This window comes from Mustela erminea, chromosome 13 (assembly GCF_009829155.1).
Source record: "Mustela erminea isolate mMusErm1 chromosome 13, mMusErm1.Pri, whole genome shotgun sequence".
Classification (NCBI taxonomy): Eukaryota; Metazoa; Chordata; class Mammalia; order Carnivora; family Mustelidae; genus Mustela; species Mustela erminea.
Window position 1 is genome coordinate 30292879 of NC_045626.1, and position 27694 is coordinate 30320572.

The following is a 27694-nucleotide window of genomic DNA, read 5'->3' on the forward strand; positions in this document are numbered from 1 at the left end:
AAACCCTTTTACAAAGACACCAATTGTTTGCTTTCTACCCCCATTTACTTTTTCATTTGGTTAAATGCAAGTGGAATATCTTAAGTCTTTACACTTATTTATTTATTTTTAAGGTTTTATTTACTTATTTGACAGAGAAAGAGAGACAGCAAGAGAGGGAACAAAAGAACAGAGAGTGGGAGAGGCAAGCTCTGCACTGAGCAGGGAACCCCAAGTGGGGCTCTATCCCAGGATCCTGGGATCATGACCTGAGCCAAAGGCAAGATGCTTAATGACGGAGCTACGTAGGTACCATAAGTCTTCACTTTAAATAAAGATAATCCTTGTTCCTTGGACCCTCTTTTCAAGTCTATAGCTGGTTACCTACATTGACTACTTCCATGTATTTAACTCCTACAGATATGAACCCCCCTAAAAAAAAGCCGTCTCCCCTCAGTAACTCAACGATAATCACAAATGGCATCTGATCTTTCTCTCTTACATAAGCTAACCACTTCACACTCACTTCCAAAACAGAACACAATCTCTTGTCCCACTTCCCTTCTAAACCCCAACTGCATCCCTCTATCTTGACTAGTAGCATCGGTGATTAAAACAGTCAACCCAACTTATAACCATCGATTAGGAGATCCTTAACAACTCCATGTCTCTCATATTCCACATCTTTATGAGAATGTAAACTCCTTCCCCTTACATTTACAATTTTCTCTCCATCACCACTTTCACTCTCAGAAAATAAAGCTCTCTCTGTATCTCACTGGGACTTGAAATGGTCTCCTATGCATTCCCTTTACTTACCATCTCCCTCATCTAAAATTCATCCCTAACAATGCTATCACAGTGGTCTCTCTAAAACACAAGAAAATATTATGTCATTATGTCACTCTCCAGTTTGTCAAGCTTTGATAGTGACTTGCTGCCTAAAAGATGAAATCAAAAGCCCTTAGACTTGTAAATGATGTCTTTCAAAATCTGGCTCTTGTCTCCTTTCCAGATTTATGCCTTTGTATTCCTCTTCACACCCCGTAAATACTAAGAACTCGACAAATGGAATCATGCACCATTAACTGGTCACAAAATTACTTTGAAGCACAAACTCAGCTTCTGTTAGGATTAAAAAGCCAATCCTTCTCACTTATAATAATTTTCTTCCTGGAAAATTCCAATTTATTATGCAAACCAGGGCCCAAATACCAACTCCTCTACCTAGCATTTCCTGAATTTGCAGTCGACCATTATTTCATATCTTTTCCATAAGCTCATAATGCCTCACCTATGTTTCTTCGGTCCTTATATTATAATGCTTCCTCATTGTATGTCTGTTACTCCATTAAACTGTGAGCTGCTCAATGGCAGTCTGTCCTCAAATTCTAGCTTGTTGTTTCCCTGTAAGAATTGCTCAGGACATATTTTACAAATACGACCACTGCTATGAAGAACTAATAATTACTAGACCTTTGCTATTTTCTAAGAACCATGTGTGTTATCTCACTTCACCTCCCTCCAAACTCCAGGAACAGACCTTCACATGCTACTAATAGCCCCATTTTAAGTAAGGGAAGTAAGTGAAGATAAGTAAGTGAAGATAAGTCATCTTCCTGAACTTTTAGAGTCAGAATCAGGAGTCATCCTGGATGTGCTGATCCACAGCTTGGGTTCTTAAACCCTTCTCTACCAAGAGCAATACAATTTAGTTCTTGTACTTAAAATGAAGAATTTGCTACCCAAATAGCAATGCCCTTGACATTTCTCTCTCTTTGTGTAATAAAGGTCTGTGTTTTAAGAAGTGTTCTTCATATTTCTAAACATTTTTCCAAATAGCTTTATCATCCCTACAATTTCTTTTTGCTTAGCTTGATTTACCCAGTCAAGGAACAACTTTCTTAAAGCTGGGATTGTTTCAAATGTGAAGAATTGCTTTTTAGATGTTGGTTATGAAGGACTCATTCAGACCTGTAAATTATTCAACCCAATGTTTCCATTATTATTGCAAATAATGAACTGAATGGCTCTTCAAAACACTCCTCCGCTCTCTACCACATCAGGGGAGCAGTTCTTCCCTCAAGAAAGACTCAAGAGGGAAGTCTGCGAAGGGTAAAGGGGTTTTGCTGTTGTTAGCACTAATTTTAAGATCATCGGCTACACTTAAACAGAATTCAGAGGAGGAGTTGAATTAGCAAGACCCATGTCTGAATTTGAATATTTCTGACCAGATTTGGATATTTATAATTCCATTCTAAATAACTGCTTAATTTAATGCCACCACTAGTACCCCTGCTAAAACCAGTTTGCATATGTACACACAAGTCTGTTTGGTTTTTCAACTCTATCATCTCAGACTCTGGATGTCAGAGACAAACTTAGAGCCATCTGCATTAAGAGGTCCCATTTCGAAGACTGCAGGTGAAGGCACTATGATACACATTTTTTTAAGCTCCTTTTGCCGCTCCCAGACTAGTAAGTTTAAAATGGCCACAGTAAGTAGAAGAAACACTATTACCAAATTCAATGCTTCCTCTGACACTTGTTTGCCTCTCTCTGAACAAAATCCTGAGAATCTAGAGGGTTATCTGAAAATGTACCCAGAGCAACATCCAAAGAAAATGTTGTAGGTTCAGATAAATTTCTTTCTTTTTTAAGATTTTTATTTATTTATTTGCCAGACAGAGATCACAAGTAGGCAGAGAGGCAGGCAGAGAAGGTGGGGAGCTGGATCCCCGCTGAGCAGAGAGCCCGATGCGGGGCTCGATCCCAGGACCCTGGATCATGACCTGAGCTGAAGGCAGAGGCTTTAACCCACCGAGCCACCCAGGCACCCCATTGAGGTAAACCTTTATTCACAATCTCTCCCACAATTTCTCCCAGAAGCTGTGATTTCTTTCTTTAACTCCTTCAGGAAAGAAATCCATCTACTGTGTGATTTGGGCAAACAGGTGAGTCCTCATAGAGCCCCTTAGAAACAAAATGAGGTTTACAGAAATGGAAATTGAAATAACACAAGATCTTCTTGGAGTGCTTTATTTTTTTTTTTTTTTTTGAGATTTTATTTATTGATTTATTTGTCAGAAAGAAAGAGAGAGAGAGAGCGAGCACACAAGCAGGCAGAGAAGCAGGCAAAGGTGGAGAGAAAAGCAGGCTCCCTGCCGAGCAAGGAGCCTGATGTGGGACTCGATCCCAGGACCCTGGGATCATGACCTGAGCTGAAGGCTGCCGCTTAACCTACTGAGCCACCCAGGCATCCCTGGAGTGCTTTAAATTGGGCCCTAGGAAGTTAGAGCCTGAAGGGCCTGGAGGATAACTTGATATACACCTTACGGGCAAGCTGAGATCCAGGGAAAAGAAAGGACTTGTGCCTCACATGGCTTGTTAGGAACACCTAAGAGCTGGGTGCCAAGCCAGGCCAATTCACCCTACAACCATGGGCTGACACCCATCATGCCCCTTGAACAAGACACATCAGTGAAACAAAGTGGGCAATGTCATCTCTGCCATGCACAGGCCTTCATAAGAAAAACTGACCCAGATAAAGGGGAAGGCAGTAGATATATTCTTCCCCTGATACTTTTTCTTTATCACACTAGATTCTATTGTACTTCAGACTAAGGAAATAATGCCTAATTAAATAGAACTTATAACTTCACAATTAACTAAATGTTCCTTTCAGTATAGCAAAGAGCTTTTAGTGCCAGTTCTAAGATCCTCCTTCCCTGACTTCATTGATCCAAAGTCCACCTCTGAGAATGAAACACAATATTAAGATTTCTTTCTCTGGGTGATGGGGTGAAACGGTAATCTTATTCTCTTGCATATTGTTTTTTTTTGCATTTTCCACATTTTATGTGTTATTTTCATTCAAAAAATAAAATTTATAAAAGAGAAAAGGAACTAATCTTTAAGATATATCTTTAATAGGATCTCATAGTAATCTCCTATGGGTGAGGAGCAAACTACAACAAATTTAGTGGCTTAAAATAACATAAATTTATTATCTTAAAGTTCTGGAAGTCCAAATATTCAAAAAGGGTTGGCACAGCCTGATCACTTCTAGAGGCTCTAATGGAGAATCAATTTATTTGCCTATTCTAGCTTCTCCAAGCCACCTGCCTTACTTGATCCACGGCCTCCTCCTCCGTCTTCAAAACCAGCAGTGGAACAATTTCGACTCTTACCATCTCTTTCTCTCTCTCTCACCTCTGCTTCCCTCATTACATCTTCTCTGATTCTCTTCTGCCTTTCCGTGATAAAGACCCTTGTTAATGTCCTGGAGCAACCTGGATAATCCAGGCTAACATTCCCACCTCAATAACCTTAACTTGATCGTACTTGCTAAGTCCCTTTTGCCATGGAAAGTAATATATTCACAAGCTCCCAGGATCAGGATGTGGACATCTTTGGGGTGGGGGGGATTCATTCAGCCTACTCCAGATCTTGTTTCTCAAGCCTTTCTCATGTCTTCCAAGTATTCTCAATTTCTCCTACTTCTGTCTCATTTACTACTCCCTGTCTGACATACACGTATATGTGAACACACACACACACACACACACACACACACACACACACACTTTTTTTCTTGTTTCTAAAATCTCTACAGAGTATATTTATGAATATTTTTAAAATTATACCAATTAATATTCTTGATTCCTTCCCCTACGGACTTTAAACACTATCAATTTTTTCCCTCTTTGCTTCTCTCTCATTCTTCCTTCTTTTATTCAATGATCAAACATGAATTGAGCACCTACATGGCCCTGGGCACTGTCTACATTCTGACAATAGAGTGGTGAATGGCGCAGATGAGGATCCTGCTCAGGGACCTTTCACAGTGGTAGGAACAGGGGAACAAACCTGCTGACAGGTTTTGCATAAACAAAACAATTAGAATTTTTCCAAAATACGAATAGGAAACTAGGCAGGATGTAATGAAAACATAATGGAAAGACGGATGATATAGATCATCAATGAGGTTCTTTCTGAAGAGGGGAAACTGAGGCTGAGGTCTGAAGTGGGAGAACAAAATGGGGTAAAACCAAACCAGACTGAAGCACGATGGACAAAGACTCCTCTGTGTCATTTCCTAGAATGTCTACAGTGTAGCCATGAGCAAACCAGCACTGGGTAGTGGCATAAGTACTGATCTGGGACTTGGGAGATATAAAGAAATAATAGAGGTAATAGAGAAATAGCCCTCAGTTTCCTCATCCTTTATATTAAGGAGTAATAAAATAAAATATTCTATGTGTTTGATGACTATGTATATAGTTGCACTTTACCTAGTTTTAGATGCACTGTCCTTTGGGATATTGAAAGTCAAAGGCATTTGGCACTAATAAACTGCTCTATTTAGGTTGTGTGCATGTGTATGTGCATCCAATAAATGTCAAGTTGGACGAGCATTTCATTCCAGGAATCATCAAATAGGCCAATTGACTGAAAAATAATTACAAGATTATTATGGCCATCTAAGCCCATGTTATTATCATTTCTGAAATGAGGCTTCTGATTCCTTCATGCTCCTAATAAAAGTGTACGCACAGCCCAAGTTTATTGCTCTGACTCAGATACACTGTCCACAGGCTGCGTTCATCCTTCCCCTGCTTCTCAACACCGGGAAATTGTCTAACACCAATGACCCCAATACAGTTTGGATCCTATTCAATACCCAGGAAAACATTATAGATCATTCTTATTTGATCATAGCAAGGCAGCTCAGCCCTGTTTTATAATGGTCATAAGTAAAAATAAATAACCAATTTTGTCTGAATGAAATAAAATCAATACTTCTCCTTTGCAATATGTTTCTCAGGAAGAAAATCCACAAATTTGTCTCATTTCTAAAGGTCTGGTGGCAAATCACTCAGAGGTATAAGTTTTTTTCTTTTTCTTTTTCCAAGTCAACATGAAACAGGCCAAAACACACCATCCCGATTTTGCATGTATCCAACAAGCTCCTAGTGACTCAACTTAAAGTAATTTTTACGGATGATTACAACAGATATATATCCTCTTGCCTGATAGAACAACACAATCTAATTCTTTTTTGTGACCGAGCATAACATAAAATGAGATTTATCTGTGTGCCCACAATATCTATTAGGTGCTGGGGAGATGGAGATCAGGTGAGCTACCCGCTTATTCAGTAAGACATTATCACGGATAGTGTTCTGACACTTACGATAAATGCCGTTACGGCAGCAAGGCATAAAAGTCATTCCTGGGTTGTTTTTTTTTTCCTTCTTAAAATCCCCAAGTGTACAGAGCTAGCTATCAGGAGAAACCATGAACCTTTCTTTTACAGGTATTCATCAACTTTCTTCATTCCTTTATGAATTTTTGATTAAAACATTGGACAATGTAAAGAATATAAATATAACAGAGCACCTAACTTTGTTAAGGAATAGATAATAAAGAAGTAGAAGCCACACCTTTTAGAAGTTAAAAGCACATCTGTTTCACCCACTGATTTGGCAAAAAAGAGAAATAAAGAGAAATAAATGCAATTTCAAATAGTTTCATACTGAACATGTTATAATGTGTGCTTTAATGTTTGTCAAGCAACTCAAAAAACTGGGAAAAGTTTTCATATTGCATAAGAATCAAATAAAAAGGCATATGTCAATAAAATACATTATTTATTTTGTCAGGACTTCGGGTTTGTTTCATTTTGTTTTTGTTTTTTATTTGAGGACTGAATATAATGGGAATAAATGTACAAAAACAAAAGTTTCCCCCCCCCCAAGGTAATGGGCTACAGTTTATCTTTCATAGTAGAGGATGTCCCTCCAGTCTGATCAGTCCTTGCAAAACAGCAGAACCACCTATTTCCTAATTCTACCTCATGGAAATCGTGCAGTCCACTGTTCAGAAATACCATCAGCATTTGATTATCAGTTGGGTGGCACTAAACAAAAATAGAAACAGCACAATACCCATAATACATCTGAAACGTTGTTTTCTTCAGGGTTAAACACAAGTACAGCTATTTTAGAATACCTTTGCGTGTATAATTATAGTAAGACATGTATAATGAAGTTTGAGTCTAAACTCTGAACTGAAGACTGAGCATTCTGTCATCAAAAGGAAGACCCTCTTTCCATGTTTCATACAGGTCCCCAGGTCTCATGGACAGCCTCCTAGGGAGGCTGATATTGCCCTCATCCGTTTATGCATCCATTTATCAAAAATCATACCAGCCTTGAGTAGAGTAGACTATAAGGCTACCTCAGTTCCAACTTTGGGAAAAGGAACTATTGGAAGGGAGCACAGAGTACCCTTCCCTTACTTATGGGAAGAGGACTGAACAGGAAGTTGAAACCCCAGGCTCTCTCCTCAACTATAGGGAAGCTGGCTAATGCATTCATCTCTCTCTCCTTCAATGTCTTTAGAGATAACAGAAAGAGGTTAGCTTAGCTACTCTCCGAGATTCCTTTCAGAATCCTTATGAATTCCCAATTTCAGCGTTCCTGACGAAGAAGCTGTTTCCTTCTTCCTTTCACCATGCGGCTCATTTCATATAAATGACCTGGAGCCGCAAAACCCTTCAATGCTTGCCAGCGCAGTGTGCATAGCTGACCTCCATTTTACACTGCCTATGTCTCTATAGCTGACTGCTTTGACTATGGGCAAGTCAGCCCCTGAGCAATTCATCTTATCTCTGCAAGCTGGCAACAACGATTTAGTGGTTAAGACAACTGGGGTAACCTGACCGTGAAATGGCCACTCTCTCTCTAGCTCCACATCGGCATAACTGGCCTTTTATTGTCTGTTGCAGCTCAGTCTAATTCCTACAGTATGAGCTCAAACCCTTAACATCCTTAGACTTATTTCAGATAAGATGATGGATAGGCTGTCCCCCCACTTACGCTTCGCACAGGCAGGCAGAGAGTGGCATCCCCAAAGTCCAAGGGATGGACCACCCCGAGGCAGGACGACTTTGCACACTGTTCCACCCATGCTGATGCAGGGACAAACCTCCTCTCCAAGAAAAGTCAAGACAACACAGGAAATGCAAAGACAAGTTTGTGAAATAAAAAAACAATCAGGAAAAACTCAATTAAAAGTTCAATACTTCAATGTTCATAATAAATTTCTGCTTAATGAAAGGACACATTTGTCTTGGGAATGGTGAGGGGTCAAATTAATATCATTGGCTCAAAGGTCAGAGTCAAGAAACAATTCATGTTTATTCTAACACCACGGTACATTTTTATGGAGCTATAAAGTTTTAAATGTCCTTTTGTAACAAGTGACCCCTAATAATGGAGATAGTTTTTCTTATGACATCAGTTGTCACGATTGCTGACCTATCCATTCTGGATAATACTGGGCTGTGGACCATATATTCACAATCGTTGTCATAAGTAACTTTGACTTTTGGCAGCGAAAGAACAAGTCTTAGGTTGAGTATTACCTGAAAAAGCATATCAGAAAAAAGCACTTTGCAGAAGTCACTGACAATGCTTCCCTCCTACAACATGCTATTCAACTTCACTCACTTCCTACTAGAGCATATAGCAATCCAAAATAGCGATATTAACAGTTTCATAGGCTATGATTTTACAGGTATCAGCTCATTTGAATATTATGATAACCCCACTCTCAAGAAAACTGAACACATCTCAAATTACAGAACTGCCAAGGGATGGCACTGGAATCCTGATTCCAAACCTGGTAGGTTTTCCACTGCACACAGAAGTGCAACTCAACTCACAGAGCTGCTTTGGGCAATCAGGTTAATTCAATGGAAGCACTGGGAACACAAGAGTCAGGAATCTTAAGAAAATGGACCACAGAGGTTACTTCCAGGGTAAGAGCTACAGCATCACATGGTAGGTGAGATGAGCACAAAGACATGGAACTCAGCACAGAGTTTCTTCCATCAAACCTATTTCATAAGTCTTTTTTGACCCACGAAGTGAAGATTTACATCAGTCCTTTATGTGATTTTCACTGTGTAGGGAGCACCCAGCTTTGGAGAATGACTGAATACCCTTTTCTCCTCTCAATTACTTCCACCCCAAATGATGACTACAGACCAAGGACACCTCACTTCTTTGTGGTAAGACATCAACAAAACAGGTTTGTGACTTAGACTTTAGTATTTAGTCAAGTCCAGGTATCACTCTTTCAAATTAAAATATATTTTTTAAAAATGTTTCTTCTCTATAAGCATCGTGTGAATGCGCATCAATGAAATGAGCAGTGGTTGGTTTAGCTCCCCATTTCCAAAATAAGCAACTTGAAATGAGGTATGCACACAGCCTATATGAGACCTCTGAGAGTTATGCTGTACGATCTGGCTACACCTGGGAATCTGTTGCCTGAATCCTCAGCACCATTCGTTTCAAGGATACAGAACGACAGGCAAATGGGGTTGACCAAAATGAACTGCTGTGCACCTTCAGGGAAGCTTACATTTAAAAAAAAAGAAAGGAAGGAAAAACAAAAACAAAAACAAAAACATCTATTCTCACCAAGTGAAAGCAAACTCATCTGAACAGAAGCCATGTCACTCCATAATTTTGTAAGAGGGAATACAATTTAAAATACAGCCAAGATATTCAATGAACATACTCAACAGAAAAGTGAACTTTGGTGATGGAAGCATCCTGCTTTATTCGCATGACTGTTCTGTGGATTTTGAGAGACGGATTTTTATTTTTCATGTCTAGGTATCAGAAATAATAGTAAGAGGTGTGCATTGCCCCAGCAGATGTTCAATATGATGTGGGTCACACAGGTCATACTTCTAAACGCTTCCAACCTCTGGAGAACCCACCCATGCTTCATGCATCATTTGCTTTCCTGCTTTAGCTAGACTTTTTGTCAAGAATCTCAACAATGTGACCATGATATGATGAATCTTTGCTACAGGAATAATTTTCCCCTAAACTCACACATGCAGCTTTCTCTAAGGCTGTGTCCACATAATGCACAAAGGGCTCATTGAGAGGGTCATATACATCCATCAAAAATTGCTTTTTTAGTTCATGAAGCAAATATCTTAAATAACTGTTTTGGAATGGATCTGACTCCCACCCCCCCACACGCTTTTTTTTTTTTGGCTTTGTGAAAATGCTGCCTTACTTTTAACAAGGATTTGCTACAAATCCTAGAAAATGGACTTGTCAACTGACAAAGGCCTTTACACTATCTATGTTCTACTTTTGAGCGCTGGAGCGTTCAATTTGGTGAAATTGTGCAGATAACTGGATTTTAAGCTTTGATACCTAGGCTCTTGAGCTCTGCAGAAATGCACCATGGAATTTCATTAAAGAGATATTTAAATTTCAATTAAAATGTATTTGAAGATCTTTAAATGGTAACGAGAACATTTACTCACCATTCCTACTTTTGTTTTTATCCTTCCATCTTTCACCTTTTCTTACACAACCCTGTTCCTTTCCTGGAAGAATAATATACAAAACTTTAAGCTCTAAACCAGGAAGAAAATCTCCAAAGCCTTCTAAGGGTTAGCCAGACAATAAACATGTTTGAAATGAGAAAGACATGGATACCTCTTATATAATAGGGCAGGAGATGGGTTGGGTGGAAGAAGCAGGCAGCATTCAGCCCCACCCTCTATTGGTGTGCTTACATCAGACCTGAATTGTTCACTCTCATCTTGGGAGGAAAGAATACTTTTGTTGTGTTTATAGCTCATGTAGAAGAAAACATTTCCATGTACCTTGACGTTTCGACTGATATGCTAAGGTTGTAGGAGGAGGTGTTAAAGAAACTAGCTTGGAAAAGAAGTGGTCTCAACGACAATGTTGATGACTGAATGGGGGTTTTCTAAAAAGGTGAGCTCCCAATTGTCTCAACTTGCTACTCTTGATGGGGATGCTACAGTGAGTTTCAAAGCTGGGGCACACGATGGTGTTCTAATGGGTGAACAGTATGGGTTATTCCAGCGTCATTAATAATATGGTCCTAGGATTTCTCACTCAGCATTCACTGACCCAGCCATTCAACAAAGGCATTAAGCATTTTTTGTGTGCTAAGTCCTATGTTACATGTTGGGAACACAAAAAACTCTGAGTCAAGAAGAACTCAGAAGAAGTTGTTTCTATTTGGAAACTAAACAGACAAACAAATGAGAGTTTAAATGGAAGAGATAAGATGTGCCGCCCCAAAAAGGACCTAGCATTACCCATTTGGCCAAGGCTAAGGGAAGTGAAAACTTGTTTTCGTCACAGAGAATATTGGAAAAGAAAGCAAGGAGGCAGGAAACAAGGTGGCATGATGGTGGCAGACATAAGGAGTGAAGATGGCTGGATGGAAGGGAGTTTTGTGAGGGGTAGGTGTGAAGGAAGAGAGAGAAGTACCATTAGAGTGGACAGAGATCAGTTCCCAGGATTCCATGTTAGATGTCAGACCTTGTCCTGTAGGCAGGAAGATGCCTTAAGATTTTAAAGTGTTTTGAGCAAAAAAAAGGTGAGTAGGAGGGTTTGTTCTGAAAAAATATATTTCTACCTTATTTTACATACGTGGAATCTGAGGTTCAGAATTATGACAAATTTGCCAACGTGTTTATTAAGCAGAAATGGCACTCAAGACCAAGATGTAAACACTAGTAGTCTGACTTCAAACTCAGTACTCTATCATAAGATAAACCCTTTACTAAAGGGCACTATGGCATCCTACTTTGAATATCCACAAGTGCTCACAGATGCCTCTGAAAACCATAACAATAAAAAAGGGAAACAAAATCCATATGCAGAGTTTTAAAATGTCATTTAGTTTGGATGACATGGATGCAATTACGTTTAATTTTCCACCTTCATCCCACTAACATTGCAGAGCCAACAGCCTCTCACTTTGGCCCATCTGAACATTTTCAGTGGAGAGCATCTGTGCCTCTCAGACACAGCCAGGGCCTGTGCTGGAAGTCCCACAGTACCGCGCCAAAGGTCACACATGAACTATCACTGCCATAGTCGGAGCTAGGAGAAAGTCTGTTCTCAGAGATTTTTCCCACCCAATGAGCAAATCCAACTGCTTTAGTCAAACCATTATATATATATATATATATGATCATCAAAACAGGGTATAAAGAAAGAAGAAATTTTCTTTTCAAGAAGAAAATGATCTTATTACATATTGCCTAAGTATTTCAAGGCCTTCCTCCTCTCACATGTTGCGTTTTAGCGGTACAAAGGGCAAAGACCTCTTCATTGAGGGGCTGTACATCAGGGTTCTTCTACACTGATCAGAAAGGAAATTGCACCTATGCTTCCATTTCTCTCCACTCTCCAGCCTATTTCAGGGTCAGTCTCATGGTGATCCACACCGACAGGACACCTGTGTTCTTCAGGTTGGCCAGTCACATTATTATATGTGTTCCTCCCTGGATGGTCTCAGGTTTTCTAGTTCATGGCCTGGCCATTTAAAAGAAGAGTGGATGGCTGCTATTCCCAGAGTTTTGTCTATTTCCTTCAGTTATAAAGATAAAACAAAACTAAGTTTTCCAGCCTTCAGGAAATCATCCCTCCTTTAACATCTAGTTAACAATCTTTTGATCCCTGATACTGATTCAGGCAGGCAGCTCTATCTCCAGTTTCTAATAAGGAATTTGACCAGGCAACCTACCATCCATGGTGGTTACCTGTCTCTGGTCTCTCATCTGCCTTCCTTGTCAGTCCACACCCACACCCCTGGCTCTACATTGCTTTGGCTTTCTTTTTCCACCTCATTCCAAGTGTGGCTCCTCCCTTCATCCCACCCAGAACAGCAAACACCAGGCTGAAAATTTGGCAAAATTTTCTAAAGACTTAGGGATAGGATAAGGAAAAAGATAAAGTGGGTGTCCACAGAGAATTTTCCTGGAGTCCTCTGTGCATAGTTCTATCTGCCAAAGGCTTCCTTTTGTCCTTTTCCTTCCTTAGCCCTCTGCCTGTCTTCACATTAATATTTCATCCCTATGTCTTCCTGAAGGCTGGGGGTGGGGTAATCTTACCTTCAGCAGATGGAAGATGTTAACCATCTTCCCATCCACTCAGAAAACTGGCCTTCAACCTCTTTTGAACGCAACAAAGAGTAAAGCCTTCCTTTTCTTACCGTACTTTCTTTAGCCAGCTTCAAGTTCATCCTGTAGTTCGGTCCCAGGGAAATGTCACTCTGCTCCAGATGACAGTTATTTTTATAATCATGAAGTGCATATTCATACCTCATTTTCTAGACCACCTCCATTCCAAGGAACCTGTACAAAATCAAAACACCCATCAGAAGGAATAACCCAAAGATGAATAGAGAAACCTGAAGGAAGCCCTTCAAAAACATCTCATTTCTGAGACATTACTTTGCTCACAACTTGTTTCCATTACTATATTATTCTGCACTTGTATTCTTTGGGATTTCACCAGTTCAGCCCCTCTCCTGCCCTGATTCTTCAATTCATGTCTGGTGTAATGGGGCACATTACATTCACTTGCCATTATTTTACAACAGGGATATCGTGATTTCTGCAGATAGCAATATTTAGTGTGTTAGTCTAAGAATATTCCAACAATATACATTTTCAGGATTTTCATACAAAGGACATACTTCATGATTTCAGTGGATTATCCCATAAATCACCCAGAAAAAAGTATTTGGGACATTGTTAACCACTGGCAATGAAATAAGTCAAACACAAAGATAAATAAGGCATTACCTCAGTTGGCTTCACTAGTAAGGAAGGTGGACAAGAGAACACAAAGACCAATAGAGGTGAAAATGAATCTCAGTAGAAACAGAAAGGGAATGAGAACATACTCGAGCAGTGAGTATGTTCTCTTACCACTGGAGATGACTGGGCATGAAAACTGAGCAGGCTTTGGACAGGTAGAACTGAGGAACAAAGGCCAGTAGTAGAGGTAAATAGGGTTGAGAGAGAAAAATTTTGAGGGAAGGGGAACAAAGAAAGCAAACGTTTATCAATTTCCAAGTATCAGAATTTTGGTGCATGGGTGGTGATGGACATATCCCCTTTCTGGGGTTGCAAATTTAAGGAAGCATTTCCTGTCTCTTCTTCAGCAGATGCATACCAATTCTCAGGGGAGGCCCTTTCCAGAATAGGAAGAACCAACTGCTCTCTTTGTTAAAGGAAGAAAGAAAGAAAGAAAGAAAGAAAGAAAGAAAGAAGGAAAGAAAGGAAGGAAGAAAGAAAGAAAGAGAAAGAAGGAAAGAAAGAAGAGCGAGTGAGCAGTCTTTTAAGTAGCAGTAGCCAGCACTTGAGATTAACTGAGAAACAAATGCTGTTTCCCTCCAAACAAAAGAGGTGTCCTGTGTCACAGCGTCTGAAATTGCCATTCTAAAAATGATGAGATATTTCACAAAACATGTGCCTACAATGTAATAATAAAACAAAAAACAAGAAACAGACCAACAGTAATCCCAGTGTTCACTGAGCCTCTCCAGATCTGGCTCAGATGTGTGTCCAACGACCTCATTAGTTTTCTCAGGGTGGGAAGTAGCCCAGACAGATGTCCTGGGCCATGTGACTGGGTGAAGACGAATAGCCAGGATGCAGCTGTGTAGACAGCTGTCTAAACCGATTAAAAAATAGATCTATCCATTTCCCTCGGTACTTTCAAAGACTCTGGGATTATCACAATTTATACACCAGTCCAAATATGTCTCCTGCATAATAATACAACTTAGCTCTTCCCTGGCAAGGCAATTTTTCAAAGCTCACTACAAATACAGATTGAATTTTACAATGTTTAGGAAAGGTAAATAGGAATTTCTAGCTATGCAGATACACAGATGGACTGGAGCATTGCCCCTAATTAATTAATTAATTAATTACCTCTCTGGACAACATCTTAGGATGTGTGATCCATGATCTCATGACTTCAGTCAAGGAGCTGTAGCCCCAAAGACCTATCGTTCACCCTATGCTATAATTCTGCATAACAGAGGGGATGAGCAGCTTCAAATTCTGGATATGATGTATTTCTCAGGGATCCCATAATCTCAATTCTAAATACTAATCTGAGAGACACAAAAACAGAACAGCCTAGTTGACCATCAGTCGGAGAATGGAAAAACTATCAGAAGTTTAAGAAATGGAATCCAAGTCAGTAATGAAAATGAACAATTTACTGTTTCTACCAGACTTCAGATGAGATCACTGAGGTTGAGGTATGAAAAGATACGTGTTGCATTCGGTTAGGTAGGTCTGCATTGCCTGCCCAGGCCTGCCTGTCATTTCATTGGTGCATCACATTGGGAGACAAAGGGGGACTCAGACCTTTCCAACAATGACCATGGAAACAGGGCACTGCCAGTGTCCTTTATAAAAATTTTTGTTGCTATTTTCACCTCCCTAAATGTAATCTTTTTTCACAAATTTTTGTTTTCTAACTTGTAGAAAGACAGTTTTTTTAAAAAAAATATACCCAATAACAATAATTTTATTGGTTTGAATATTTGTAAATTATTTGGGGTTCTCTGTGTATAGAACCAATTACCTGAGAAAAATAATTTGGTTCATCTTTTCTAAATAACAAAAGCTAATGCAGTCTATATTTGGAACATTTTCATCCAAAATGACTGAAATAAAAGAGAACAAAGAAACTTGACCTTTCCGAAGCCAAACAAAAACAGATACTTATGACGTCAATACTCTAAAAACTGGCAATTTACAAAGGTAAACAACAAAGTAACTTGGCCTTGAAAATAAAAATTGTAAAACGTTAATAATATATTTAAGTATAAAAGAAAACAGAAGAGAATATATTCAATTAACCAACTCAGAAAGCATAAAGCATTATTTAGCTAAGTGGAGAAATCAAAGGTAAGGAATCTAGCCACTGTGATCCTTCTCACCTCAAAAATTTTATTTATTGATAAATACTCAAAAGTTATTTTAGTCAAACTTAAAAGTGTTTTCATATGATTCCTATAACTAAATTGACTGATAATTCCTGTGGTTAAAAAAACAATAATGCTCTTATCACCCTGTATAATAAGTATGAAACTCAAAGTTGAGAAGTGATTTATCAAAGGCCTCAAATAAAAATATTATCAGAACATAAATAATACTTAAGTCCTATTAAGAAAACCTACAGGCTTCAGTTCACATTTCTCCCCACCATGGTGCTCATTTGAAGAGCAATTAATGGTGAGTGATACTCAGGTTGGCATTTTTAAGATGACATCAGTGGCTAAGAAGATATATAAATAAGATGTAAGAAAAGTTTGTATTTGAAGAACTTACACTTTTGAGAGTCCTGGGAATGGGAGAACAGTGAACATCATGAAATCACAGAGCCAGTAAGTGGGGGTTTAGGAGTCCTGGGCTACTATGCCATGTGTGAAGAGACAAGACAGGCCCTGGGCTTTGAATGAGTAAAAATGTAAAAATGCGCATGGATATATACACAGTATATATCCTTATATAAGAGGTGAGAAGGATCACATATCAGTATGAAATACTGAGCTGTGCTGTGCTTCAAGGGTGAATTTGGCTGGCAGCATGACAAAAGAGTTGGCTTGGAGTAACACATCAGCCTATGTGGCCAGGAGGCAGAGCGAATGTCCATTTGAATAGAAATCTCCTTGATGTTGTTAAGATTATCCCAACTGCTGGATGCATAGACAAGAAGGTGTTCCGCCAGATGATGAGCAAGATGCTAGGCCCTGACGATGGCAGTGTGATACGGCGGGAGTCCTTCCTGGCTTCAAAATAGGAGGCTTCTGCTGACAAGTCAGGGGCAAGGTCTCAGTCCTTCAATTAATCTACTCACATGAGTCTGAATCTATGCCTCAAGGTATTCCCACTGACACTCCTAGGTGAGCCGAACATAGTAGAACCTCAAAAGCAACAGTGTCTGTAGGACAAACATGAGGCCAAACACATACTCAGTAATCCATTCTGAATTAGTCACATCATCTCCAGTTCCAGTTCTGAATATATATTTTCTTCATCCCTGCCCATCCTTTCAAAAGAGGGACTGATAATTTCCTTTGTTGATATTTTCTCCTAGAGTATGAAGTCATTTCAGTAGAAGTCTGTGATAGGCTGCATGCTGGTTCCCAAAGACATCCCCCCAAAATACCCTAATCCCTTGAACCTACACATGTTACTTTATACAACAAAAGTGACTTTGCAGATAACAGTAAATGAAGGATCTTCAGATGAGATTGTTTTGGGTTATCCAGGCCATAAATGCAATCACAATTTTCCTTACAAGGAAGAGGGAGATTTGACACTGATCAAGAAGGAAACATAACCACTGAAGCAAAATGCTACACTACTTGCTCCATAGATGGAAAAAGGGGCCATGTACTAAGTTAAACCAGGATTGCAGCTTTAGAAGCTGGAAAAGGTAAAGAAATCTATTCTCCCCTAGAGCCTCCAGAGGGAACACAACTGTTGACGTATTGATTTTAGCTCAAAATAGCTAATTTTGGACTTCTGATCTCCAAAATTGTAAGATAATAAATGGTGCTCATTTAAACCACCAAGTTTATGCTAATTTTTTAAGTAGCAACATGAAAATAATACAAGTCCACAAACCAGGAAAGTTAATCTGGTATATAGCACAAAATCATATATAACCCTCACAAAATTAAACAGAGGATGCTTTGGATGTCTGACTTTCTGTGGGTCTCAACTTCGGTTAGGCTCCGTTCACTTTTTATCCATGTCAGTGACCATGTCTGTCATGGCCCATTCTGCACACCCAAATTCTGCATGTATTTCAAGAGTCAGTATTTCAGGGTCTCCTCTTCCAATAAGAACATGTCAAGTCTTGGACCCTCCATCCTTGAGGGCAGATACAGTGTTTTGCTTCAGACTGCTGCACGTGGGGCTGTTTAATAAATATTTGTTGAGTCACTCAGTGATTGATTGATTAACTGTTCCAAACAAGCACTGAACTAAACCAACCATGACATGGCTAAAATAAACTGGTCCTTTGTTCATAGTGAGGAATAAGGCCTTTTAAAATGAATTCAGGAGCAGACAAAATAGAGTAATTAGTGCCAAAAAGGAAGGTAAGTATAGAGACCCACACGATTTTCAAACTTTATGGCATGGAACCCTTGGGGAATAACCCCTCTTGAATGATTTTGAAGAGATGTTGATTCCAAAGACTAGATGCTGAAATCAGTGAAATAACAGTGGCCATTGTGGTTAGGCAGCCATTCAGTTATAGTTCTTCCAGCTAAACAGGTCACATTTGAAGACCAAATTATCCATGAACAGCAATCTAAATCCATGCAAGCTTAAGGGGGAGGAAAAAAGTTTAACATGAAGAATTTCAGTTCAAAGAGACCAGTTCTCCTAGAATCCAGAGAAATTACTATGATAAAATGAAAAAAAAAAAAAGTAAAACAAAAAACAAACAAAAAAACAAATACAATAAGAACTTACACAGTAAATCCTGTTTCTTAATTTCAATCTTTTGTGACTATATGACCACTGCCAGCAGACAAAATCCAACCTTCAGTTTGATTCCAAGAATGTACTTTTCCATTTTTTGTCCAGTTTAGTATTTTTGACCAAGCCCAACTTTGGTGAACTTTCTCTAACATGTAAATTACTTATAATTTCACATAGTGATGCAAAACTGTAAGTAAAGGGACCCTTTCAATCTTTTGCAAGCTATTGAGCCTAAAGGAAATTTGTCAGTCTTGATGACTTTACAACTGTTCTCACTGAGGAATCTGTGAAACATGAAGGTTCTACTTTGATTAAGGAACATTACTTTTAGAGATGAACCCACATCTGGAAAGCTGAGAAAAGACAAAGAGTAGTCAGGCATCTTCATGTGAGGGCATCCTTTTCTGGCAAGCATGGTCTTGCTTTTGAAGACCACCTTCTTTACCTGCTGGATGTCAATCCAAGTCTGGAGAAACAAACAGAAAAAAACTCAAAACTTCAAGAGATTTTAACTGCATTGTTCATTGGCCTCCCAATACCTTGCTTCACTGTTTTCTTTGTATTGACTTCTGATGGGTTCTTCTCAAACTTCCTACCTTATCTGGTGTCTTCAATTTGCAGTTCCAGTTGACAGACAACTCAAGCTTACAATCCCCATTATGTTTTAGCTTTCTTTCTACTCCCCTTGCCAAAGCATATGTTTTCTTCCAGCTCATATAACATTTCCTTTTCACAATTCATTTTAATCTTAACATTTAAATGGGATCAAAACTTACAAAGCATTACTCAGATTGCCGAAAATGTGATTTTTTAATTTAATTTCTGTGTTGAATTTCATCTATCTCTTTCATCTAATAGCTTGTTTTTATTTGGTAATTATTTGGTCTTTGGGGATTTCTCTCCTACACATAGAGTTTTTATCCTTCTCCCCCTTCTAAAAGTAAGGTCATCCTTGGTAAGGGGAAATATTTACAGCTCAGAGGTTGGAGAATTATTATATGATCCCTATTGCTCCTACCTCAGGTCCTTGCTGTGTTCACTGTGGTGCCACATGGGTCACTCATAGTACCCTGGACTGTGATGAGTGAGACATAGCTGGTTCCATCTGGGCTTTTGGGCATGATATTGGCTGTTGCCGAAATCCATGGCCATTCCTTCCTTCCCAACTTGATAAGTGCTTTAACTATAATCAGTCACAGATAGCCTTGTATGAACTAAATGACTAAATATCAACCTTCTTGGAAGTATGTACCCTCCACTAGTTGTGCCTGAAAAGTTAAAAATCAGACATGATGTTCCTTAATCATCCCAAATTACTAGCATTTTTCTACTCCTCATAACCCATCACATTTGCCTCTGGGCTCTTACACATCACTTCTGCTCTCTCATGGCACCACTTCCACTGACAAGAAAATTTTTTCTTCCCCTGGATGAAATAAACTCCACTTCTTTCTGATAAACTTTCTCTTCCTATTCATTGACAACTATGGTCAGACTTCTAAATAGTAGTATATTTTTTGGTACTTCATTTAGTTCTATTCTAATCTTTATTAGTGCTAATCTGTTAGGTCTGGGTTCAGTTTTTTTTTTTTTTCTTTTTCTAGTTCCTTAAGGCATAGTTAGGTTTCTTGAGATCCTTCTTCTTTCCTCTTTCTTTTTTTTTTGGGGGGGGGGGGGGGGTTGATGATAGATTTTTTTAAATGTTCAGTTAGCTAACATATAATACATTATTAGTTATTGATGTAGTGTTGCACACTACATCTTTCTTGTTTCTTAATGTAGACATTCACTGTTGCAAACTTCCCTCTTAAAATTGCTTTTGCTGCATCCCTTGTTTTGGTATACTGCATTTCCATTTTTGTTTTCAAGATACTTTTTTTTCAAGATACTTTTTTAATCTTTAATTTCTTCTTGGTTCAATAGCTGTTCAGGAAAGCATTGTTTAATTTCCATGTATTTGTGAGTTTTCCAGTTTTCTTCATTATTCATTTCTAGCATCATATCATTGTGGTCAAAGAAGATACTGGGTATGATTTCAACCTTCTTGGATTTGTCAAGGCTTGTTTTGTGGACTAACATATTGTCTATCCCAGAAGATGTTCCATATGCATTTGAGAATGTATATTTTGCTGTTGTCATATAGAACGCTCTAAATAGGTCTATTAGGTTCATTTGTAGCATAGTGTTGTTCAAAGCTGTTGGTTCCTTATTGATTCTCCGTCCACATGATCTACCCATTATTGATAGTGGGGTGAAATCTATCGGTGATTATTTTAAGGGGAAAAAGGAAAGAGGTGACTAAAGATGACTTGGGTAAGTGGACAACTGGCAAGGAGAGATATGTCAAAAGGTTTTAGTTACGGACTGTGCTGAGGGGCATGCTAGCCAAATGGTTCTTCTATTTCTCCTACCAACTGCTCAATAAAATCTACGCATTTCACTAATGCTTATGAGGGGAGTAAATTTTAGCAGTGGAATGTCAAGAATTGCTGAATCTACCAAATTTCTGGGTGCCACTGTTTATTGGGCCAAAACAACCGACACAATACCTCAATGACAAAAATTTTCTATCTTGAGACTCTATCAACATCATATTATACTTCTTTCATCTTATTACATTTATACCAGGAATGGGGACACATTAGACAATAAAAATATTAAGTTAATGCAAGTTAATGTAATTTCATTAGTTTTTTAAGGGATTTTTAAACAATGAGTACTTTGTTGAAATAAAATATTACGAAGTTCACCCATACAAGAGGAGGAACCGTGCAAGTGTAGAAATAAGTGTAATATCTCTATACTGTTTCATTGCTTATAATAGGGAGGGATCAGAATGAAAAGGCAATTTTACCCTTAAAACCACAATGCTTTCACTTCTGTTACAGAAATTGATGAAATTTCGTTATAGAAGATACCACATCCCCAGTAAGAAGATCCATGACCTAGACCTGACTTATCTTCTCTACCAGTCCTTCAGAAGCCATTTCTTCTAAATCCCTATGGTCAATGACAGATTTTCTCTGAATTCCTAGCAAATGCTTTGCCTCGCTGACAGAGTATTAAATATTACTTTTTGGTTGAACAAGTCTTTAACCACCTAAGTGCCCAATTTTCCAATTACCTTTTCAGAAATGATGTGCAGGAATAATCCAACTAGAAGGTGAAACCTTAGCTCATTCACTGATGTGAAATTGATTGCTTCCTTTGTTCCCAGTGATATTTTTCTTAAAGGAAAAGAAAAAGGCGAACCATTTTAAGTGCTGAATTGACAGCCTTGAGACTAGAGTGCCAGTAGACATTCATTTGCTAAAAGTTGATGTAAAGATAAAAGCAAACTTCCCCATGGTAGAAAATAAAATTGGTACCAACATCTGGTTGATCTTAATATCTAATGCTGGGCCCCTCCTAAAACACCTCAGTTATTTGTTTTAGATTCCTACTTCTTCACAGGTTTCCAGTACTGATTGGCCAAAGCTGCAAAATTTAGGTGTATTTGTTACATTTTAAATTGCTTTCATGTGAATATTGCCAATAAGGAAGCATTAGATGTCTGGATAGTTGAACCGATCCTGATTTTAACACAGGAATGATTGGGCAGTCATTGATGGTACTGTTTAAGAGCAATCCAAACCGTTTAGACTTTTTTTTTTTTAATCAAAATCACTTAAAATGCATGCTTGAAATAAGTAGCATGACTATCTGGCTTTTTTGAGATACTATTAAAGATAAATAGTTATTTGAAATTCTTAATCTGTTTATAACAGGTCAAAAGGAAACCAAACAATATAAACTTTATTAGGAATAAATACTAAAACTTTTAAAATTATAAGACAAACCAGAAGTACAAATTAGAAACCGGATCATGTGAAGGTCATATGAAAAAGGTTTAGGAGTTTTAAGCACAAGGAACTTCGTAAAGTTTAGTGGCTTTTGGAAAATATAAAGTTGGTGGAAGCAGTTTGCTAAAATCATAACACCCAGGAGGGCACTCCCAGAAACAGTCCACACAGTATTGTCATTCAGTCCCCAACCAAGATGGCATGTTCAGTTCTAGCTGTTGTGTTAAAGGGAATTCTTACGCTTCATGGAATCCATCCAGAGATAAGGGTGTTAAAAATATTCATATGAAATAGAAGACTCAATTAGACCACAGTATTGTCTACAAATGACAGGACAAATGGCAATATTTACCAAATGCTAACCTGAGCCAGCCACTGTATTAGACGCTTTGTATGCTTCATCTCATTTAGCAACAGCTTTAACCACCTACTATTACTACGAATAGTGGTAGTTACCACCCTAGAACTTGATACTAGTATTAAAGTGCATTTTCCAGAAGAAAGAACCGAAGGAGAAATAAAGCAACTTCCATAGTATGCAAAAGACCACCATGAGGAAGACAGCTTCAAGTTGTTCCACTTGGCTAAAAAGAATACAGCAAAGACTAAGAGTAAGAACAGCAGGGGGGTAGTACAAAACTGTGTTAAAGGAAAAAGGTTTTAAGAGCTGGATCTCTCTAAAGACTCATCTGCTGTCTCTGGGAGGTTGTTCAAGAGAAGCTGAAGAGCCCCTCAACAGGGATGCAATGAAGAAAACATCTGCTACAGGCCCACCACTTCTCTAATCCCAGCCAACACTCTAGTTTTTCTGAGTCTAAGAAAATCATCAGCATTTTAATGTCATATGAATCAATCTATTGAACAAAAGGTGATTTCTGACCTCAGTAGATTTCCTTTATTTTTTTTTTTTAAGATTTTATTTGTTAGAGAGAGAGAGAGTGAACATCAGAAGGGGTAAGGTTAGAAGGAGAAGCAGACTCCCTGCCAAGCAAGGAGCCTGATGCAGGACTTGATCCCAGAACTCCAGGATCATCACCTGAGCCGAAGGCAGTCACTTAACCAGCTGAGCCACCCATGTGCCCCATGACCTCAGTAGAGTTCCTGACACCCATTTCTAAGTTTGATGGAGAGAGAGAAGGAGATATGAATATCATACATGCTAGGTTGTGTTGCAAGAATGTGAAGAGCCATGACATGCAATGGCAAAATAGAGACCCAACCCGACCTCTTCCTATCTTTATTCCTAATCTACTACAAGAATACAATCCTTCCTGAAGAGCATTTTTCACCCATAACTCCTAGCATTATGTAGTTCCTTGCCTAAACAAAAAAGAATGATAAATTTCTAGCATGGTGGCAGTTTCAAAAGATAGTTAGCGGGCTCTGGGCTTGGGGCCAGTTTGTTTCCAGAGAACAATAAAACCTTTTGAGAGGAGGGAAAAAAGCCCACAAATTCTCTGCACTTAAACAGTTGGCATTTCTCTCAATATTTCAGCTGCCCCAGTCCTGTTGTGGAATGTGATTCATTTTATTAATAATATTTTTAACACTCCAGCCTCTAGCAACCAAAGGTCAATGTATTTTAATAAGATGTTTCAATTTTATCTAACATAAATGCTTCCAGAAAAAACTAAATTCTTCTTTTCTGGTCAATTACCTAGAAGAAGTTAAATACAAGACCCTCTGTTTCTTGGTAGGCAGTAAAGGGAGGATAAAATTTTCAGTAAGCCCATCAAACTCTCAGGTTCAACTAAAGTAATTTTCTCAGGGTCCAACAGGTCACCCTCTGAAAGGGAAATTGCACTGTTCTTCCTGGTTACAAGTGGCAGAGCTAAGATCAATGTGTAGAAGTCCTAGGCAAGGGAACAAGTGAAGTAGCTGCCTGGGAGGTGAGTGGATTGGTCCTTCTCTAGTTTTTCTTACAGATCCCCCATGGTCTCAGAGTGCCCAGGAGAGCAGAGTGGATCAGCGTACCCACTACCTCACTCTTTTTTATATTAAGTAAGGTCAATAATGGGACAACACAGTGGTGTGACTTGACCACAATATAAGTAGGATGAGAAAAGGAAATCCCCTCATATCTGCATCACTCCTTTTTCCTTCCCTTCTAATTTATATTTTCCTCTCATTTTTAAAATTCTGCCTTCTTTCTCCTTTAGTTTCACAGCATAGAATATCAGAGTTAAGGTTAGCAGTGATGAGAAATAAGAAATATTTTCTTTGTTAAGAAATTATTTCTTATTAAGAATTATATCTAGTGTTAAATGAGGTAATGACAGAGCTCAGAGTATGTGTGACATAAAGGTGCAAATGGACAATTATAAAACAATTCAGTAAGTATATGTTAGTGATAAGTGAGAATTATAGAAGGAATAAGGGTACCTCACATTGTCTGGGGAAGGGTACATGGGGAAAGAGCCTAGGAAGCCTTCACAAGCACTGATCCTTATGTTTTAAAATTTGTGTTTATTGCATTGTAAGTAAATTCTTAGTCCATGGAAAACAAAATCAAAATGTACAAATGAGAAGAGAGGAAAGGTTAAGACTCACTCTTATTTTTTTATTTAGACCCTCCCAGTTTCCCTCCCAGATTTTCTGCATGTCCTTCCAGAAATACTCAATGCATTTAAAAATATATAATATTTTATGTGCTGTGGTGAGTGCTGTGAAATGTGTAAACCTGGCGATCCACAGACCTATATCCCTGGGGCTAATAATATATTATATGATAATAAAAATGTAAAAAAATAAAATGTCAAATATATATACATAATATTTTTATACTATGAATGAAAGCATTATGGATAGCAGCATTGTCCAAAAAATATAATTTCTAGACACATATATAATCCTAAATTTTATAGATGCCATGGTAAAAAGGTAAAAAGAAACAAGTGAAGTTAATTTCAATATTTTATTTAACCCTGCATACTCAAAACTATTTCAATGTGTAATATATTTTTTTAAATTACCGAGTTTTTTTTTGTTTTCATACCAAGTCTTCAAAACCTAGTATGTATTTTATACTTAAAGTAAATCCCGGAGAGTGAATTTTCATCTGAAATACTTGCTTTGCATTTAGACTTTATAAGATTAACAGGTCAAAAAGTAAATTCCCATAACCAAATTATGCCCAACATACTTAAATTTTTCTTTCAAAAAACAAAGTATCAGATTTAAATTTTAATTAAAATAAAAAAACAAATTTATTTCTTCAGCTACACTATCTACATTTCAAGTGACTACCATACTGAACAGCTCAGACCCACTTACTGTTCTCTTTTTTCTGTTAATAATGTATCTCAGAACTTTTTCTCATGTTAGAATATAAAGTAGACCATTTCATAAAGGCTACATAAAATTCCTTTGTATGAATGTGCTTTAATGTATTCAAGTAGCCCCTATGGACAGGCATTTAGGTTACTGTCCAACCCTTTGCTGAAGTGCTAACCATGCTACAGTGAACGTTCTGTGTTTTTTCAGCCATTTCACACATTTGAGTAAGTGAAGTGCATCTTTAAAATAAATCCTTGGGGGGGGAAGAAAACTCTGGGTCAGAGGGGTTTTGCATTTTTTAATTCTTGAAATATATTTCTAAATTACCAAGCAAAAACACTAAGATTTCCTACTAACTTACAATCTTCCATATCTTATTGAACTTTTTATTTTTGCCTTTCAGAAAAGTGAAAAAATGGTGCTACAGAATATTTTAAGTACATTTCTCTTATTACGAATGAAGGCAAATATCTTTACTTAAGAATTATTAGTATTTTCTATGAACTGTCTCTTCACCGCCCTTGTTCCTCATTCTGTCAGGTTAATTCAGAGAACTCAGAAAATTTTGAGTAAATAGCCACTGATGCGTCATGTGAGTCGCAAATACTTTGATATTTGTATTTTGTCTTTGTTTTGGAACATATGGAGGGGTCGTGTGTGTTTCTGTATGTGCTGCCCTACAAGCATTATTCTCTTTGTCATCAGATACGTCAAAGTTTTGCTTATTGGTTGGTTTTGTTTCTAAATGGATTGCTGGTTGGATATTGTGATGGGAAAGGCCTCCTCCATTCTTAATATTATTAAAGAAGTTTTATCTACCATTTCTACTTTTATTCTCTTTATACTTTTTACTTTTATTCATTTTATAATGCCATTGCTTTGATAATCAAATAATTAATACAAGATTTCATTTTGATATAAGACATAGGAAACCATTTTATTTTAATGGCAACTCTTCTGTCTCAATACTACTTATTACATAATCCATCTTTTATATATGGATTTCATTTGTAACCCTGATTATATACTAAATTCCTGTAGGTAACAAGTCCTTCCAATGGTATGGTCTATTTATACACCTGGCATTAAGTCTTAAAGAATAAGTATACTCAATTGGCGTAAGAGAGGTGATGTTCTTCACAATGAAGCAGAAAAAGAGGCAGAGGCACAGAGTAAAGGTAACCAACTAACTAAGAAGTTCTATCTTGCTAAGATGAAAGTTCAGGACAAGTATTAGAGAAAAATAAGTCTATAGAAATGGGCTGGCAACAGACCATGAGCAACATTACACGCTGCATTAAGTAAGCTATACTTTATTATAGAAGAGATCAACTGAATGATTTTCAGCAGAACAATATGGTGGGATTTATGCTTTAGAAAGATTGTTTTAGTGATAGAGTGAGGACTGGGTTTGAGGAACCAGTCCTATACATCAGTAGCCAATTTGAAAGGCTCCTACAACAGTCCACATGAGAAATGGAATTATATAGCAGGTGAACTATGTAATAGGGATAGAAAAAAAAAAGGGGGGGGTGGACTAGAGAGATTTGGGAAGAGAACTGGGGCATGAGGTGATTGATTAAAAGGAAAATTAGGTAAAGAACGAAGAGCAAGTGAATTTTGGACTCAGGTTTGAGATGCTTGCTGAATGAACCTAGTATGCAATCAAATATGTGAAAATGAATCTTAAAATAGAGCTCTGTAGTAGAGATGCTGAATGGGATGCAACATATGAATATTAATTGATATGATACAGAGACAGGAGATCAAGCAAGGAGTGAGTACACGAGGAGAAGAAGGGCCACACACTGAAGAACAAAATATCATCAGAAAAGGAGACACAACAATTACACAATAGTGGTATGAAATAAAAGAAAAAAAGAAAACTGAGGTTAACAATGATGAGAAAAAGCAATGTAGAGAGAGATTCAGTAATATAAGAATATAAATATCTCCTATATGTGACAACTAGTGTCCTTGAAGAGAACCTCTGAGAACATGTCCAGAAATAGGATTAACAATAGATCCCAGTTGTGTGAGAACAGGAAGGGAGGCAGGAAATGAATGTGATGGGAATGGAATGAGAGATTAGAGGTTGTGCAAGGTTTGAGCAGGAAGTCAATACAGAGAGGTTGAAGAAATGGGAGAATCAGTCATGACACAAAAGGCACAAAGAGAAAGGTCACTATTGAGCAGGAAAAGG

At 38.0% G+C, this 27694-nt stretch overlaps 1 long non-coding RNA gene across 2 annotated transcripts in view; it reads right to left on the reverse strand.

The window, feature by feature from the left end:
* Positions 1-27694, reverse strand: part of LOC116572423 — a 249813-nt gene that overhangs the window by 164843 nt on the left and 57276 nt on the right. The window contains exons 3-4 of one of the 2 annotated variants that reach the window (XR_004278310.1): positions 21498-21600; positions 13060-13201 (exon numbers count right to left, since the gene is read on the reverse strand). This is a non-coding gene — a long non-coding RNA (uncharacterized LOC116572423). The remainder of the gene's footprint in view (positions 1-13059; positions 13202-21497; positions 21601-27694) is intronic. The other variant, XR_004278309.1, reaches the window with a different exon arrangement.